We start from the raw sequence: 17,892 nt of genomic DNA, 5'->3' as shown, positions 1-17,892 counted from the left end.
CTGCGGCCCGCCCCCCTCGCGCCCCCATTCGCTGCTCCCTCCCGCCTCCCAGCTGCTCCTCCCTCCCCCCTCCCTTCTTAATGGCTGGCGCTGCGCGTCGCGAGTGAGCGACCTCTGACCTGCCTTAGGTCTAGAGCTCGCCCCCCACGTCCGCAGCACCTATCTGCTGTCTCTCGCCTCTGACCCCCCGCCCACGCTGCTGCTAGCGTGTTCGAGGCCCTCCTCCACCCGCAGGCATCCTCCTGCGCCTCATCCCTGGTGTCTAGTGGGCTCTAGCAAGCTTCACTTGACCCGTGTGCCGCTTTCCGCCGTCCTGTAAGTGTTTTTCTATATTTTCAGCGCCTTGCCTCCTTGCGCTTCTGCCCCTGTCGTGCCCCTTCTGATTGTGCCACTTTTCGCCGTCCTGTAAGTGTTTTCTATTGTTTTTCAAGCGCCTTGCCTCCTGCGCGTCTGCCCCCGTTGTGCCCCTCTGATTGCTGTGCCCCGATTGTGTTTTGTGCCATTAGTGTATTTTTGTGACTGTTTTCAAATTGTGCCCAACTTTTCTGTGCCTTGTTTTTCTTGTTTTCGCCCCTTGGGCGCTCCCCCTTGCAGTTCTCTCCCTGCCGCTGCCTCCCTGCGGCCCGCCCCCCTCGCGCCCCCATTCGCCGCTCCCTCCCGCCTCCCGCCTCCCAGCTGCTCCTCCCTCCCCCCTCCCTTCTTAATGGCTGGCGCTGCGCGTCGCGAGTGAGCGACCTCTGACCTGCCTTAGGTCTAGAGCTCGCCCCCCACGTCCGCAGCACCTATCTGCTGTCTCTCGCCTCTGACCCCCACCCACGCTGCTGCTAGCGTGTTCGAGGCCCTCCTCCACCCGCAGGCATCCTCCTGCGCCTCATCCCTGGTGTCTAGTGGGCTCTAGCAAGCTTCACTTGACCCGTGTGCCGCTTTCCGCCGTCCTGTAAGTGTTTTTCTATATTTTCAGCGCCTTGCCTCCTTGCGCTTCTGCCCCTGTCGTGCCCCTTCTGATTGTGCCACTTTTCGCCGTCCTGTAAGTGTTTTCTATTGTTTTTCAAGCGCCTTGCCTCCTGCGCGTCTGCCCCCGTTGTGCCCCTCTGATTGCTGTGCCCCGATTGTGTTTTGTGCCATTAGTGTATTTTTGTGACTGTTTTCAAATTGTGCCCGACTTTTCTGTGCCTTGTTTTTCTTGTTTTCGCCCCTTGGGCGCTCCCCCTTGCAGTTCTCTCCCTGTCGCTGCCTCCCTGCGGCCCTGCCCCCCTCGCGCCCCCATTCGCCGCTCCCTCCCGCCTCCCGCCTCCCAGCTGCTCCTCCCTCCCCCCTCCCTTCTTAATGGCTGGCGCTGCACGTCACGAGTGAGCGACCTCTGACCTGCCTGAGGTCTAGAGCTCGCTCCCCACGTCCGCAGCACCAACCTGCTGTCTCTTGCCTCTGACCCCCGCCCACGCTGTTGCTAGCATGTTCGAGTCCCTCCTCCACCCGCAGGCATCCTCCTGCGCCTCATCCCTGGTGTCTAGTGGGCTCTAGCAAGCTCCACTTGACCCGTGTGCCGCTTTCCACCGTCCTGTAAGTGTTTTTCTATATTTTCAGCGCCTTGCCTCCTTGCGCTTCTGCCCCCGTTGTGCCCCTTCTGATTGTGCCACTTTTCGCCGTCCTGTAAGTGTTTTCTATTGTTTTTCAAGCGCCTTGCCTACTGCGCGTCTGCCCCCATTGTGCCCCTCCGATTGCTGTGCCCCGATTGTATTTTGTGCCATTAGTGTATTTTTGTGACTGTTTTCAATATGTGCCCGACTTTTCTGTGCCTTGTTTTTCTTGTTTTCGCCCCTTGGGCGCTCCCCATTGCAGTTCTCTCCCTGCCGCTGCCTCCCTGCGGCCCGCCACCATCGCGCCCCCATTCGCCGCTCCCTCACGCCTCCCGCCTCCCAGCTGCTCCTCCCTCCCCCTCCCTTCTTAATGGCTGGCGCTGCGCGTCGCGAGTGAGCGACCTCTGACCTGCCTTAGGTCTAGAGCTCGCCCCCCACGTCCGCAGCACCTATCTGCTGTCTCGCGCCTCTGACCCCCGCCCACGCTGCTGCTGGCCTGTTCGAGGCCCTCCTCCACCCGCAGGCATCCTCCTGCGCCTCATCCCTGGTGTCTAGTGGGCTCTAGCAAGCTTCACTTGACCCGTGTGCCGCTTTCCGCCGTCCTGTAAGTGTTTTTCTATATTTTCAGCGCCTTGCCTCCTTGCGCTTCTGCCCGTCGTGCCCCTTCTGATTGTGCCACTTTTCGCTGTCCTGTAAGTGTTTTCTATTGTTTTTCAAGCGCCTTGCCTCCTGCGCGTCTGCCCCCGTTGTGCCCCTCTGATTGCTGTGCCCCGATTGTGTTTTGTGCCATTAGTGTATTTTTGTGACTGTTTTCAAATTGTGCCCAACTTTTCTGTGCCTTGATTTTCTTGTTTTCGCCCCTTGGGCGCTCCCCCTTGCAGTTCTCTCCCTGCCGCTGCCTCTCTGCGGACCCGCCCCCCTCGCACCCCCATTCGCCGCTCCCTCCCGCCTCCCGCCTCCCAGCTGCTCCTCCCTCCCCCCTCCCTTCTTAATGGCTGGCGCTGCGCGTCGCGAGTGAGCGACCTCTGACCTGCCTTAGGTCTAGAGCTCGCCCCCCACGTCCGCAGCACCAACCTGCTGTCTCCTGCCTCTGACCCCCGCCCACGCAGCTGCTAGCGTGTTCGAGGCCCTCCTCCTCCCGCAGGCATCCTCCTGCGCCTCATCCCTGGTGTCTAGTGGGCTCTAGCAAGCTTCACTTGACCCATGTGCCGCTTTCCGCCGTCCTGTAAGTGTTTTTCTATATTTTCAGCGCCTTGCCTCCTTGCGCTTCTGCCCCCGTCGTGCCCCTTCTGATTGTGCCACTTTTCGCCGTCCTGTAAGTGTTTTCTATTGTTTTTCAAGCGCCTTGCCTCCTGCGCGTCTGCCCCCGTTGTGCCCCTCTGATTGCTGTGCCCCGATTGTGTTTTGTGCCATTAGTGTATTTTTGTGACTGTTTTCAAATTGTGCCCAACTTTTCTGTGCCTTGTTTTTCTTGTTTTCGCCCCTTGGGCGCTCCCCCTTGCAGTTCTCTCCCTGCCGCTGCCTCTCTGCGGACCCGCCCCCCTCGCGCCCCCATTCGCCGCTCCCTCCCGCCTCCCGCCTCCCAGCTGCTCCTCCCTCCCCCCTCCCTTCTTAATGGCTGGCGCTGCGCGTCGCAAGTGAGCGACCTCTGACCTGCCTTAGGTCTAGAGCTCGCCCCCCACGTCCGCAGCACCAACCTGCTGTCTCCTGCCTCTGACCCCCGCCCACGCAGCTGCTAGCGTGTTCGAGGCCCTCCTCCACCCGCAGGCATCCTCCTGCGCCTCATCCCTGGTGTCTAGTGGGCTCTAGCAAGCTTCACTTGACCCGTGTGCCGCTTTCCGCCGTCCTGTAAGTGTTTTTCTATATTTTCAGCGCCTTGCCTCCTTGCGCTTCTGCCCCTGTCGTGCCCCTTCTGATTGTGCCACTTTTCGCTGTCCTGTAAGTGTTTTCTATTGTTTTTCAAGCGCCTTGCCTCCTGCGCGTCTGCCCCCGTTGTGCCCCTCTGATTGCTGTGCCCCGATTGTGTTTTGTGCCATTAGTGTATTTTTGTGACTGTTTTCAAATTGTGCCCAACTTTTCTGTGCCTTGATTTTCTTGTTTTCGCCCCTTGGGCGCTCCCCCTTGCAGTTCTCTCCCTGCCGCTGCCTCTCTGCGGACCCGCCCCCCTCGCACCCCCATTCGCCGCTCCCTCCCGCCTCCCGCCTCCCAGCTGCTCCTCCCTCCCCCCTCCCTTCTTAATGGCTGGCGCTGCGCGTCGCGAGTGAGCGACCTCTGACCTGCCTTAGGTCTAGAGCTCGCCCCCCACGTCCGCAGCACCAACCTGCTGTCTCCTGCCTCTGACCCCCGCCCACGCAGCTGCTAGCGTGTTCGAGGCCCTCCTCCACCCGCAGTCATCCTCCTGCGCCTCATCCCTGGTGTCTAGTGGGCTCTAGCAAGCTTCACTTGACCCATGTACCGCTTTCCACCGTCCTGTAAGTGTTTTTCTATATTTTCAACGCCTTGCCTCCTTGCGCTTCTGCCCCCGTCGTGCCCCTTCTGATTGTGCCACTTTTCGCCGTCCTGTAAGTGTTTTCTATTGTTTTTCAAGCGCCTTGCCTCCTGCGCGTCTGCCCCCGTTGTGCCCCTCTGATTGCTGTGCCCCAATTGTATTTTGTGCCATTAGTGTATTTTTGTGACTGTTTTCAAATTGTGCCTGACTTTTCTGTGCCTTGTTTTTCTTGTTTTCGCCCCTTGGGCGCTCCCCCTTGCAGTTCTCTCCCTGCCGCTGCCTCCCTGCGGCCCCGCCCCCCTCGCGCCCCCATTCGCCGCTCCCTCCCGCCTCCCAGCTACTCCTCCCTCCCCCCTCCCTTCTTAATGGCTTGCACTGCGCGTCGCAAGTGAGCGACCTCTGACCTGCCTTGGGTCTACAGCTCGCCTCCCACGTCCGCAGCACCAACCTGCTGTCTCTTGCCTCTGACCCCCGCCCACGCAGCTGCTAGCGTGTTCGAGGCCCTCCTCCACCCGCAGGCATCTTCCTGCGCCTCATCCCTGGTGTCTAGTGGGCTCTAGCAAGCTTCACTTGACCCATGTGCCGCTTTCCGCCGTCCTGTAAGTGTTTTTCTATATTTTCAGCGCCTTGCCTCCTTGCGCTTCTGCCCCCGTCGTGCCCCTTCTGATTGTGCCACTTTTCGCCGTCCTGTAAGTGTTTTCCATTGTTTTACAAGCGCCTTGCCTCCTGGGTGTCTGCCCCCGTTGTGCCCCTCTGATTGCTGTGCCCCGATTGTATTTTGTGCCATTAGTGTATTTTTGTGACTGTTTTCAAATTGTGCCCGACTTTTCTGTGCCTTGTTTTTCTTGTTTTCGCCCCTTGGGCGCTCCCCCTTGCAGTTCTCTCCCTGCCGCTGCTTCCCTGCGGCCTGCCACCCTCGCGCCCCCATTCGCTGCTCCCTCCCGCCTCCCGCCTCCCAGCTGCTCCTCCCTCCCCCCTCCCTTCTTAATGGCTGGCGCTGCGCGTCGCGAGTGAGCGACCTCTAACCTGCCTTAGGTCTAGAGCTCGCCCCCCACGTCCGCAGCACCTATCTGCTGTCTCTCGCCTCTGACGCCCGCCCACACTGCTGCTAGCGTGTTCGAGGCCCTCCTCCACCCACAGGCATCCTCCTGCGCCTCATCCCTGGTGTCTAGTGGGCTCTAGCAAGCTTCACTTGACCCGTGTGCCGCTTTCCGCCGTCCTGTAAGTGTTTTTCTATATTTTCAGCGCCTTGCCTCCTTGCGCTTCTGCCCCCGTCGTGCCCCTTCTGATTGTGCCACTTTTCGCCGTCCTGTAAGTGTTTTCTATTGTTTTTCAAGCGCCTTGCCTCCTGCGCGTCTGCCCCCGTTGTGCCCCTCTGATTGCTGTGCCCCGATTGTGTTTTGTGCCATTAGTGTATTTTTGTGACTGTTTTCAAATTGTGCCCAACTTTTCTGTGCCTTGTTTCTCTTTTTTTCGCCCCTTGGGCGCTCCCCCTTGCAGTTCTCTCCCTGCCGCTGCCTCTCTGCGGACCCGCCCCCCTCGCACCCCCATTCGCCGCTCCCTCCCACCTCCCAGCTGTTCCTCCCTCCCCCCTCCCTTCTTAATGGCTGGCGCTGCGCGTCGGAAATGAGCGACCTCTGACCTGCCTTAGGTCTAGAGCTCGCCCCCCAAGTCCGCAGCACCAACCTACTGTCTCCTGCCTCTGACCCCTTCCCACGCAGCTGCTAGCGTGTTCGAGGCCTTCCTCCACCCGCAGGCATCCTCCTGCGCCTCATCCCTGGTGTCTAGTGGGCTCTAGCAAGCTTCACTTGACCCATGTGCCGCTTTCCGCCGTCCTGTAAGTGTTTTTCTATATTTTCAGCGCCTTGCCTCCTTGCTCTTCTGCCCCCGTCGTGCCCCTTCTGATTGTGCCACTTTTCGCCGTCCTGTAAGTGTTTTCTATTGTTTTTCAAGCGCCTTGCCTCCTGCGCGTCTGCCCCCGTTGTGCCCCTCTGATTGCTGTGCCCCAATTGTATTTTGTGCCATTAGTGTATTTTTGTGACTGTTTTCAAATTGTGCCCGACTTTTCTGTGCCTTGTTTTTCTTGTTTTCGCCCCGTGGGCGCTCCCCCTTGCAGTTCTCTCCCTGCCGCTGCCTCCCTGCGGCCCGCCACCCTCGCGCCCCCATTCGCCGCTCCCTCCCGCCTCCCGCCTCCCAGCTACTCATCCCTCCCCCCTCCCTTCTTAATGGCTGGCACTGCGCGTCGCAAGTGAGCGACCTCTGACCTGCCTTGGGTCTACAGCTCGCCCCCCACGTCCACAGCACCAACCTGCTGTCTCTTGCCTCTGACCCCCGCCCACTAAGCTGCTAGCGTGTTCGAGGCCCGCCTCCACCCGCAAGTATCCTCCTGCGCTTCATCCCTGGTGTCTAGTGGGCTCTAGCAAGCTTCACTTGACCCATGTGCCGCTTTCCGCCGTCCTGTAAGTGTTTTTCTATATTTTCAGCGCCTTGCCTCCTTGCGCTTCTGCCCCCGTCGTGCCCCTTCTGATTGTGCCACTTTTCGCCGTACTGTAAATGTTTTCCATTGTTTTTCAAGCGCCTTGCCTCCTGCGTGTCTGCCCCCGTTGTGCCCCTCTGATTGCTGTGCCCCGATTGTATTTTGTGCCATTAGTGTATTTTTGTGACTGTTTTCAAATTGTGCCCGACTTTTCTGTGCCTTGTTTTTCTTGTTTTCGCCCCTTGGGCGCTCCCCCTTGCAGTTCTCTCCCTGCCGCTGTTTCCCTGCGGCCCGCCCCCCTCGCGCCTCCATTCGCTGCTCCCTCCCGCCTCCCGCCTCCCAGCTGCTCCTCCCTCCCCCCTCCCTTCTTAATGGCTGGCGCTGCGCGTCGCGAGTGAGCGACCTCTGACCTGCCTTAGGTCTAGAGCTCGCCCCCCACGTCCGCAGCACCTATCTGCTGTCTCTCGCCTCTGACCCCCGCCCACGCTGCTGCTGGCGTGTTCGAGGCCCTCCTCCACCCGCAGGCATCCTCCTGCGCCTCATCCCTGGTGTCTAGAGGGCTCTAGCAAGCTTCACTTGACCCGTGTGTCGCTTTCCGCCGTCCTGTAAGTGTTTTTCTATATTTTCAGCGCCTTGCCTCCTTGCGCTTCTGCCCCTGTCGTGCCCCTTCTGATTGTGCCACTTTTCGCTGTCCTGTAAGTGTTTTCTATTGTTTTTCAAGCGCCTTGCCTCCTGCGCGTCTGCCCCCGTTGTGCCCCTCTGATTGCTGTGCCCCGATTGTGTTTTGTGCCATTAGTGTATTTTTGTGACTGTTTTCAAATTGTGCCCAACTTTTCTGTGCCTTGTTTTTCTTGTTTTCGCCCCTTGGGCGCTCCCCCTTGCAGTTCTCTCCCTGCCGCTGCCTCTCTGCGGACCCGCCCCCCTCGCGCCCCCATTCGCCGCTCCCTCCCGCCTCCCGCCTCCCAGCTGCTCCTCCCTCCCCCCTCCCTTCTTAATGGCTGGCGCTGCGCATCGCGAGTGAGCGACCTCTGACCTGCCTTAGGTCTAGAGCTCGCCCCCCACGTCCGCAGCACCAACCTGCTGTCTCCTGCCTCTGACCCCCGCCCACGCAGCTGCTAGCGTGTTCGAGGCCCTCCTCCACCCGCAGGCATCCTCCTGCGACTCATCCCTGGTGTCTAGTGGGCTCTAGCAAGCTTCACTTGACCCGTGTGCCGCTTTCCGCCGTCCTGTAAGTGTTTTTCTATATTTTCAGCGCCTTGCCTCCTTGCGCTTCTGCCCCTGTCGTGCCCCTTCTGATTGTGCCACTTTTCGCTGTCCTGTAAGTGTTTTCTATTGTTTTTCAAGCGCCTTGCCTCCTGCGCGTCTGCCCCCGTTGTGCCCCTCTGATTGCTGTGCCCCGATTGTGTTTTGTGCCATTAGTGTATTTTTGTGACTGTTTTCAAATTGTGCCCAACTTTTCTGTGCCTTGTTTTTCTTGTTTTCACCCCTTGGGCGCTCCCCCTTGCAGTTCTCTCCCTGCCGCTGCCTCTCTGCGGACCCGCCCCCCTCGCGCCCCCATTCGCCGCTCCCTCCCGCCTCCCGCCTCCCAGCTGCTCCTCCCTCACCCCTCCCTTCTTAATGGCTGGCGCTGCGCGTCGCGAGTGAGCAACCTCTGACCTGCCTTAGGTCTAGAGCTCGCCCCCCACGTCCGCATCACCAACCTGCTGTCTCCTGCCTCTGACCCCCGCCCACGCAGCTGCTAGCGTGTTCGAGGCCCTCCTCCACCCGCAGGCATCCTCCTGCGCCTCATCCCTGGTGTCTAGTGGGCTCTAGCAAGCTTCACTTGACCCATGTGCCGCTTTCCGCCGTCCTGTAAGTATTTTTCTATATATTCAGCGCCTTGCCTCCTTGCGCTTCTGCCCCCGTCGTGCCCCTTCTGATTGTGCCACTTTTCGCCGTCCTGTAAGTGTTTTCTATTGTTTTTCAAGCGCCTTGCCTCCTGCGCGTCTGCCCCCGTTGTGCCCCTCTGATTGCTGTGCCCCAATTGTATTTTGTGCCATTAGTGTATTTTTGTGACTGTTTTCAAATTGTGCCCGACTTTTCTGTGCCTTGTTTTTCTTGTTTTCGCCCCTTGGGCGCTCCCCCTTGCAGTTCTCTCCCTGCTGCTGCCTCCCTGCGGCCCCGCCCCCCTCGCGCCCCCATTCGCCGCTCCCTCCCGCCTCCCGCCTCCCAGCTACTCCTCCCTCCCCCCTCCCTTCTTAATGGCTGGCACTGCGTGTCGCAAGTGAGCGACCTCTGACCTGCCTTGGGTCTACAGCTCGCCCCCACGTCCGCAGCACCAACCTGCTGTCTCTTGCCTCTGACCCCCCGCCCACGCAGCTGCTAGCGTGTTCGAGGCCCTCCTCCACCCGCAGGCATCCTCCTGCGCCTCATCCCTGGTGTCTAGTGGGCTCTACCAAGCTTCACTTGACCCATGTGCCGCTTTCCGCCATCCTGTAAGTGTTTTTCTATATTTTCATCGCCTTGCCTCCTTGCGCTTCTGCCCCCGTCGTGCCCCTTCTGATTGTGCCACTTTTCGCCGTCCTGTAAGTGTTTTCCATTGTTTTTCACGCGCCTTGCCTCCTGCGTGTCTGCCCCCGTTGTGCCCCTCTGATTGCTGTGCCCGATTGTATTTTGTGCCATTAGTGTATTTTTGTGACTGTTTTCAAACTGTGCCCGACTATTCTGTGCCTTGTTTTTCTTGTTTTCGCCCCTTGTCCGCTCCCCCTTGCAGTTCTCTCCCTGCCGCTGCCTCCCTGCGGCCCGCCCCCCTCGCGCCCCCATTCGCTGCTCCCTCCCGCCTCCCAGCTGCTCCTCCCTCCCCCCTCCCTTCTTAATGGCTGGCGCTGCGCGTCGCGAGTGAGCGACCTCTGACCTGCCTTAGGTCTAGAGCTCGCCCCCCACGTCCGCAGCACCTATCTGCTGTCTCTCGCCTCTGACCCCCGCCCACGCTGCTGCTAGCGTGTTCGAGGCCCTCCTCCACCCGCAGGCATCCTCCTGCGCCTCATCCCTGGTGTCTAGTGGGCTCTAGCAAGCTTCACTTGACCTGTGTGCCGCTTTCCGCCGTCCTGTAAGTGTTTTTCTATATTTTCAGCGCCTTGCCTCCTTGCGCTTCTGCCCCTGTCGTGCCCCTTCTGATTGTGCCACTTTTCGCCGTCCTGTAAGTGTTTTCTATTGTTTTTCAAGCGCCTTGCCTCCTGCGCGTCTGCCCCCGTTGTGCCCCTCTGATTGCTGTGCCCCGATTGTGTTTTGTGCCATTAGTGTATTTTTGTGACTGTTTTCAAATTGTGCCCAACTTTTCTGTGCCTTGTTTTTCTTGTTTTCGCCCCTTGGGCGCTCCCCCTTGCAGTTCTCTCCCTGCCGCTGCCTCCCTGCGGCCCGCCCCCCTCGCGCCCCCCATTCGCCGCTCCCTCCCGCCTCCCGCCTCCCAGCTGCTCCTCCCTCCCCCCTCCCTTCTTAATGGCTGGCGCTGCGCGTCGCGAGTGAGCGACCTCTGACCTGCCTTAGGTCTAGAGCTCGCCCCCCACGTCCGCAGCACCTATCTGCTGTCTCTCGCCTCTGACCCCCACCCACGCTGCTGCTAGCGTGTTCGAGGCCCTCCTCCACCCGCAGGCATCCTCCTGCGCCTCATCCCTGGTGTCTAGTGGGCTCTAGCAAGCTTCACTTGACCCGTGTGCCGCTTTCCGCCGTCCTGTAAGTGTTTTTCTATATTTTCAGCGCCTTGCCTCCTTGCGCTTCTGCCCCTGTCGTGCCCCTTCTGATTGTGCCACTTTTCGCCGTCCTGTAAGTGTTTTCTATTGTTTTTCAAGCGCCTTGCCTCCTGCGCGTCTGCCCCCGTTGTGCCCCTCTGATTGCTGTGCCCCGATTGTGTTTTGTGCCATTAGTGTATTTTTGTGACTGTTTTCAAATTGTGCCCGACTTTTCTGTGCCTTGTTTTTCTTGTTTTCGCCCCTTGGGCGCTCCCCCTTGCAGTTCTCTCCCTGTCGCTGCCTCCCTGCGGCCCTGCCCCCCTCGCGCCCCCATTCGCCGCTCCCTCCCGCCTCCCGCCTCCCAGCTGCTCCTCCCTCCCCCCTCCCTTCTTAATGGCTGGCGCTGCACGTCACGAGTGAGCGACCTCTGACCTGCCTGAGGTCTAGAGCTCGCTCCCCACGTCCGCAGCACCAACCTGCTGTCTCTTGCCTCTGACCCCCGCCCACGCTGTTGCTAGCATGTTCGAGTCCCTCCTCCACCCGCAGGCATCCTCCTGCGCCTCATCCCTGGTGTCTAGTGGGCTCTAGCAAGCTCCACTTGACCCGTGTGCCGCTTTCCACCGTCCTGTAAGTGTTTTTCTATATTTTCAGCGCCTTGCCTCCTTGCGCTTCTGCCCCCGTTGTGCCCCTTCTGATTGTGCCACTTTTCGCCGTCCTGTAAGTGTTTTCTATTGTTTTTCAAGCGCCTTGCCTACTGCGCGTCTGCCCCCATTGTGCCCCTCCGATTGCTGTGCCCCGATTGTATTTTGTGCCATTAGTGTATTTTTGTGACTGTTTTCAATATGTGCCCGACTTTTCTGTGCCTTGTTTTTCTTGTTTTCGCCCCTTGGGCGCTCCCCATTGCAGTTCTCTCCCTGCCGCTGCCTCCCTGCGGCCCGCCACCATCGCGCCCCCATTCGCCGCTCCCTCACGCCTCCCGCCTCCCAGCTGCTCCTCCCTCCCCCTCCCTTCTTAATGGCTGGCGCTGCGCGTCGCGAGTGAGCGACCTCTGACCTGCCTTAGGTCTAGAGCTCGCCCCCCACGTCCGCAGCACCTATCTGCTGTCTCGCGCCTCTGACCCCCGCCCACGCTGCTGCTGGCCTGTTCGAGGCCCTCCTCCACCCGCAGGCATCCTCCTGCGCCTCATCCCTGGTGTCTAGTGGGCTCTAGAAAGCTTCACTTGACCCGTGTGCCGCTTTCCGCCGTCCTGTAAGTGTTTTTCTATATTTTCAGCGCCTTGCCTCCTTGCGCTTCTGCCCGTCGTGCCCCTTCTGATTGTGCCACTTTTCGCTGTCCTGTAAGTGTTTTCTATTGTTTTTCAAGCGCCTTGCCTCCTGCGCGTCTGCCCCCGTTGTGCCCCTCTGATTGCTGTGCCCCGATTGTGTTTTGTGCCATTAGTGTATTTTTGTGACTGTTTTCAAATTGTGCCCAACTTTTCTGTGCCTTGATTTTCTTGTTTTCGCCCCTTGGGCGCTCCCCCTTGCAGTTCTCTCCCTGCCGCTGCCTCTCTGCGGACCCGCCCCCCTCGCACCCCCATTCGCCGCTCCCTCCCGCCTCCCGCCTCCCAGCTGCTCCTCCCTCCCCCTCCCTTCTTAATGGCTGGCGCTGCGCGTCGCGAGTGAGCGACCTCTGACCTGCCTTAGGTCTAGAGCTCGCCCCCCACGTCCGCAGCACCAACCTGCTGTCTCCTGCCTCTGACCCCCGCCCACGCAGCTGCTAGCGTGTTCGAGGCCCTCCTCCTCCCGCAGGCATCCTCCTGCGCCTCATCCCTGGTGTCTAGTGGGCTCTAGCAAGCTTCACTTGACCCATGTGCCGCTTTCCGCCGTCCTGTAAGTGTTTTTCTATATTTTCAGCGCCTTGCCTCCTTGCGCTTCTGCCCCCGTCGTGCCCCTTCTGATTGTGCCACTTTTCGCCGTCCTGTAAGTGTTTTCTATTGTTTTTCAAGCGCCTTGCCTCCTGCGCGTCTGCCCCCGTTGTGCCCCTCTGATTGCTGTGCCCCGATTGTGTTTTGTGCCATTAGTGTATTTTTGTGACTGTTTTCAAATTGTGCCCAACTTTTCTGTGCCTTGTTTTTCTTGTTTTCGCCCCTTGGGCGCTCCCCCTTGCAGTTCTCTCCTTGCCGCTGCCTCTCTGCGGACCCGCCCCCCTCGCGCCCCCATTCGCCGCTCCCTCCCGCCTCCCGCCTCCCAGCTGCTCCTCCCTCCCCCCTCCCTTCTTAATGGCTGGCGCTGCGCGTCGCAAGTGAGCGACCTCTGACCTGCCTTAGGTCTAGAGCTCGCCCCCCACGTCCGCAGCACCAACCTGCTGTCTCCTGCCTCTGACCCCCGCCCACGCAGCTGCTAGCGTGTTCGAGGCCCTCCTCCACCCGCAGGCATCCTCCTGCGCCTCATCCCTGGTGTCTAGTGGGCTCTAGCAAGCTTCACTTGACCCGTGTGCCGCTTTCCGCCGTCCTGTAAGTGTTTTTCTATATTTTCAGCGCCTTGCCTCCTTGCGCTTCTGCCCCTGTCGTGCCCCTTCTGATTGTGCCACTTTTCGCTGTCCTGTAAGTGTTTTCTATTGTTTTTCAAGCGCCTTGCCTCCTGCGCGTCTGCCCCCGTTGTGCCCCTCTGATTGCTGTGCCCCGATTGTGTTTTGTGCCATTAGTGTATTTTTGTGACTGTTTTCAAATTGTGCCCAACTTTTCTGTGCCTTGATTTTCTTGTTTTCGCCCCTTGGGCGCTCCCCCTTGCAGTTCTCTCCCTGCCGCTGCCTCTCTGCGGACCCGCCCCCCTCGCACCCCCATTCGCCGCTCCCTCCCGCCTCCCAGCTGCTCCTCCCTCCCCCCTCCCTTCTTAATGGCTGGCGCTGCGCGTCGCGAGTGAGCGACCTCTGACCTGCCTTAGGTCTAGAGCTCGCCCCCCACGTCCGCAGCACCAACCTGCTGTCTCCTGCCTCTGACCCCCGCCCACGCAGCTGCTAGCGTGTTCGAGGCCCTCCTCCTCCCGCAGGCATCCTCCTGCGCCTCATCCCTGGTGTCTAGTGGGCTCTAGCAAGCTTCACTTGACCCATGTGCCGCTTTCCGCCGTCCTGTAAGTGTTTTTCTATATTTTCAGCGCCTTGCCTCCTTGCGCTTCTGCCCCCGTCGTGCCCCTTCTGATTGTGCCACTTTTCGCCGTCCTGTAAGTGTTTTCTATTGTTTTTCAAGCGCCTTGCCTCCTGCGCGTCTGCCCCCGTTGTGCCCCTCTGATTGCTGTGCCCCGATTGTGTTTTGTGCCATTAGTGTATTTTTGTGACTGTTTTCAAATTGTGCCCAACTTTTCTGTGCCTTGTTTTTCTTGTTTTCGCCCCTTGGGCGCTCCCCCTTGCAGTTCTCTCCCTGCCGCTGCCTCTCTGCGGACCCGCCCCCCTCGCGCCCCCATTCGCCGCTCCCTCCCGCCTCCCGCCTCCCAGCTGCTCCTCCCTCCCCCCTCCCTTCTTAATGGCTGGCGCTGCGCGTCGCAAGTGAGCGACCTCTGACCTGCCTTAGGTCTAGAGCTCGCCCCCCACGTCCGCAGCACCAACCTGCTGTCTCCTGCCTCTGACCCCCGCCCACGCAGCTGCTAGCGTGTTCGAGGCCCTCCTCCACCCGCAGGCATCCTCCTGCGCCTCATCCCTGGTGTCTAGTGGGCTCTAGCAAGCTTCACTTGACCCGTGTGCCGCTTTCCGCCGTCCTGTAAGTGTTTTTCTATATTTTCAGCGCCTTGCCTCCTTGCGCTTCTGCCCCTGTCGTGCCCCTTCTGATTGTGCCACTTTTCGCTGTCCTGTAAGTGTTTTCTATTGTTTTTCAAGCGCCTTGCCTCCTGCGCGTCTGCCCCCGTTGTGCCCCTCTGATTGCTGTGCCCCGATTGTGTTTTGTGCCATTAGTGTATTTTTGTGACTGTTTTCAAATTGTGCCCAACTTTTCTGTGCCTTGTTTTTCTTGTTTTCGCCCCTTGGGCGCTCCCCCTTGCAGTTCTCTCCCTGCCGCTGCCTCTCTGCGGACCCGCCCCCCTCGCGCCCCCATTCGCCGCTCCCTCCCGCCTCCCGCCTCCCAGCTGCTCCTCCCTCACCCCTCCCTTCTTAATGGCTGGCGCTGCGCGTCGCGAGTGAGCAACCTCTGACCTGCCTTAGGTCTAGAGCTCGCCCCACACGTCCGCAGCACCAACCTGCTGTCTCCTGCCTCTGACCCCCGCCCACGCTGCTGCTGGCGTGTTCGAGGCCCTCCTCCACCCGCAGGCATCCTCCTGTGCCTCATCCCTGGTGTCTAGTGGGCTCTAGCAAGCTTCACTTGACCCGTGTGCCGCTTTCCGCCTTCCTGTAAGTGTTTTTCTATATTTTCAGCGCCTTGCCTCCTTGCGCTTCTGCCCCTGTCGTGCCCCTTCTGATTGTGCCACTTTTCGCTGTCCTGTAAGTGTTTTCTATTGTTTTTCAAGCGCCTTGCCTCCTGCGCGTCTGCCCCCGTTGTGCCCCTCTGATTGCTGTGCCCCGATTGTGTTTTGTGCCATTAGTGTATTTTTGTGACTGTTTTCAAATTGTGCCCAACTTTTCTGTGCCTTGATTTTCTTGTTTTCGCCCCTTGGGCGCTCCCCCTTGCAGTTCTCTCCCTGCCGCTGCCTCTCTGCGGACCCGCCCCCCTCGCACCCCCATTCGCCGCTCCCTCCCGCCTACCACCTCCCAGCTGCTCCTCCCTCCCCCCTCCCTTCTTAATGGCTGGCGCTGCGCGTCGCGAGTGAGCGACCTCTGACCTGCCTTAGGTCTAGAGCTCGCCCCCCACGTCCGCAGCACCAACCTGCTGTCTCCTGCCTCTGACCCCCGCCCACGCAGCTGCTAGCGTGTTCGAGGCCCTCCTCCACCCGCAGGCATCCTCCTGCGCCTCATCCCTGGTGTCTAGTGGGCTCTAGCAAGCTTCACTTGACCCATGTGCCGCTTTCCGCCGTCCTGTAAGTGTTTTTCTATATTTTCAGCGCCTTGCCTCCTTGCGCTTCTGCCCCCGTCGTGCCCCTTCTGATTGTGCCACTTTTCGCCGTCCTGTAAGTGTTTTCTATTGTTTTTCAAGCGCCTTGCCTCCTGCGCGTCTGCCCCCGTTGTGCCCCTCTGATTGCTGTGCCCCGATTGTGTTTTGTGCCATTAGTGTATTTTTGTGACTGTTTTCAAATTGTGCCCAACTTTTCTGTGCCTTGTTTTTCTTGTTTTCGCCCCTTGGGCGCTCCCCCTTGCAGTTCTCTCCCTGCCGCTGCCTCTCTGCGGACCCGCCCCCCTCGCGCCCCCATTCGCCGCTCCCTCCCGCCTCCCGCCTCCCAGCTGCTCCTCCCTCCCCCCTCCCTTCTTAATGGCTGGCGCTGCGCGTCGCGAGTGAGCGACCTCTGACCTGCCTTAGGTCTAGAGCTCGCCCCCCACGTCCGCAGCACCAACTTGCTGTCTCCTGCCTCTGACCCCCGCCCACGCAGCTGCTAGCGTGTTCGAGGCCCTCCTCCACCCGCAGGCATCCTCCTGCGCCTCATCCCTGGTGTCTAGTGGGCTCTAGCAAGCTTCACTTGACCCGTGTGCCGCTTTCCGCCGTCCTGTAAGTGTTTTTCTATATTTTCAGCGCCTTGCCTCCTTGCGCTTCTGCCCCTGTCGTGCCCCTTCTGATTGTGCCACTTTTCGCTGTCCTGTAAGTGTTTTCTATTGTTTTTCAAGCGCCTTGCCTCCTGCGCGTCTGCCCCCGTTGTGCCCCTCTGATTGCTGTGCCCCGATTGTGTTTTGTGCCATTAGTGTATTTTTGTGACTGTTTTCAAATTGTGCCCAACTTTTCTGTGCCTTGTTTTTCTTGTTTTCGCCCCTTGGGCGCTCCCCCTTGCAGTTCTCTCCCTGCCGCTGCCTCTCTGCGGACCCGCCCCCCTCGCGCCCCCATTCGCCGCTCCCTCCCGCCTCCCGCCTCCCAGCTGCTCCTCCCTCACCCCTCCCTTCTTAATGGCTGGCGCTGCGCGTCGCGAGTGAGCAACCTCTGACCTGCCTTAGGTCTAGAGCTCGCCCCCCACGTCCGCAGCACCAACCTGCTGTCTCCTGCCTCTGACCCCCGCCCACGCAGCTGCTAGCGTGTTCGAGGCCCTCCTCCACCCGCAGGCATCCTCCTGCGCCTCATCCCTGGTGTCTAGTGGGCTCTAGCAAGCTTCACTTGACCCATGTGCCGCTTTCCGCCGTCCTGTAAGTATTTTTCTATATATTCAGCGCCTTGCCTCCTTGCGCTTCTGCCCCAGTCGTGCCCCTTCTGATTGTGCCACTTTTCGCCGTCCTGTAAGTGTTTTCTATTGTTTTTCAAGCGCCTTGCCTCCTGCGCGTCTGCCCCCGTTGTGCCCCTCTGATTGCTGTGCCCCAATTGTATTTTGTGCCATTAGTGTATTTTTGTGACTGTTTTCAAATTGTGCCCAACTTTTCTGTGCCTTGTTTTTCTTGTTTTCGCTCCTTGGGCGCTCCCCCTTGCAGTTCTCTCCCTGCCGCTGCCTCTCTGCGGACCCGCCCCCCTCGCGCCCCCATTCGCCACTCCCTCCCGCCTCCCGCCTCCCGCCTCCCAGCTGCTCCTCCCTCCCACCTCCCTTCTTAATGGCTGGCGCTGCACGTCACGAGTGAGCGACCTCTGACCTGCCTGAGGTCTAGAGCTCGCTCCCCACGTCCGCAGCACCAACCTGCTGTCTCTTGCCTCTGACCCCCGCCCACGCTGTTGCTAGCATGTTCGAGTCCCTCCTCCACCCGCAGGCATCCTCCTGCGCCTCATCCCTGGTGTCTAGTGGGCTCTAGCAAGCTCCACTTGACCCGTGTGCCGCTTTCCACCGTCCCGTAAGTGTTTTTCTATATTTTCAGCGCCTTGCCTCCTTGCGCTTCTGCCCCCGTTGTGCCCCTTCTGATTGTGCCACTTTTCGCCGTCCTGTAAGTGTTTTCTCTTGTTTTTCAAGCGCCTTGCCTACTGCGCGTCTGCCCCCATTGTGCCCCTCCGATTGCTGTGCCCCGATTGTATTTTGTGCCATTAGTGTATTTTTGTGACTGTTTTCAATATGTGCCCGACTTTTCTGTGCCTTGTTTTTCTTGTTTTCGCCCCTTGGGCGCTCCCCCTTGCAGTTCTCTCCCTGCCGCTGCCTCCCTGCGGCCCGCCACCATCGCGCCCCCATTCGCCGCTCCCTCCCGCCTCCCGCCTCCCAGCTGCTCCTCCCTCCCCCTTCCTTCTTAATGGCTGGCGCTGCGCGTCGCGAGTGAGCGACCTCTGACCTGCCTTAGGTCTAGAGCTCGCCCCCCACGTCCGCAGCACCTATCTGCTGTCTCGTGCCTCTGACCCCCGCCCACGCTGCTGCTGGCGTGTTCGAGGCCCTCCTCCACCCGCAGGCATCCCCCTGCGCCTCATCCCTGGTGTCTAGTGGGCTCTAGCAAGCTTCACTTGACCCGTGTGCCGCTTTCCGCCGTCCTGTAAGTGTTTTTCTATATTTTCAGTGCCTTGCCTCCTTGCGCTTCTGCCCCTGTCGTGCCCCTTCTGATTGTGCCACTTTTCGCTGTCCTGTAAGTGTTTTCTATTGTTTTTCAAGCGCCTTGCCTCCTGCGCGTCTGCCCCCGTTGTGCCCCTCTGATTGCTGTGCCCCG

This window comes from Pleurodeles waltl, chromosome 2_2 (genome assembly GCF_031143425.1).
Source record: "Pleurodeles waltl isolate 20211129_DDA chromosome 2_2, aPleWal1.hap1.20221129, whole genome shotgun sequence".
In the NCBI taxonomy this organism is placed as follows: domain Eukaryota; kingdom Metazoa; phylum Chordata; class Amphibia; order Caudata; family Salamandridae; genus Pleurodeles; species Pleurodeles waltl.
Note: the sequence above shows the minus strand (reverse complement) of the source record.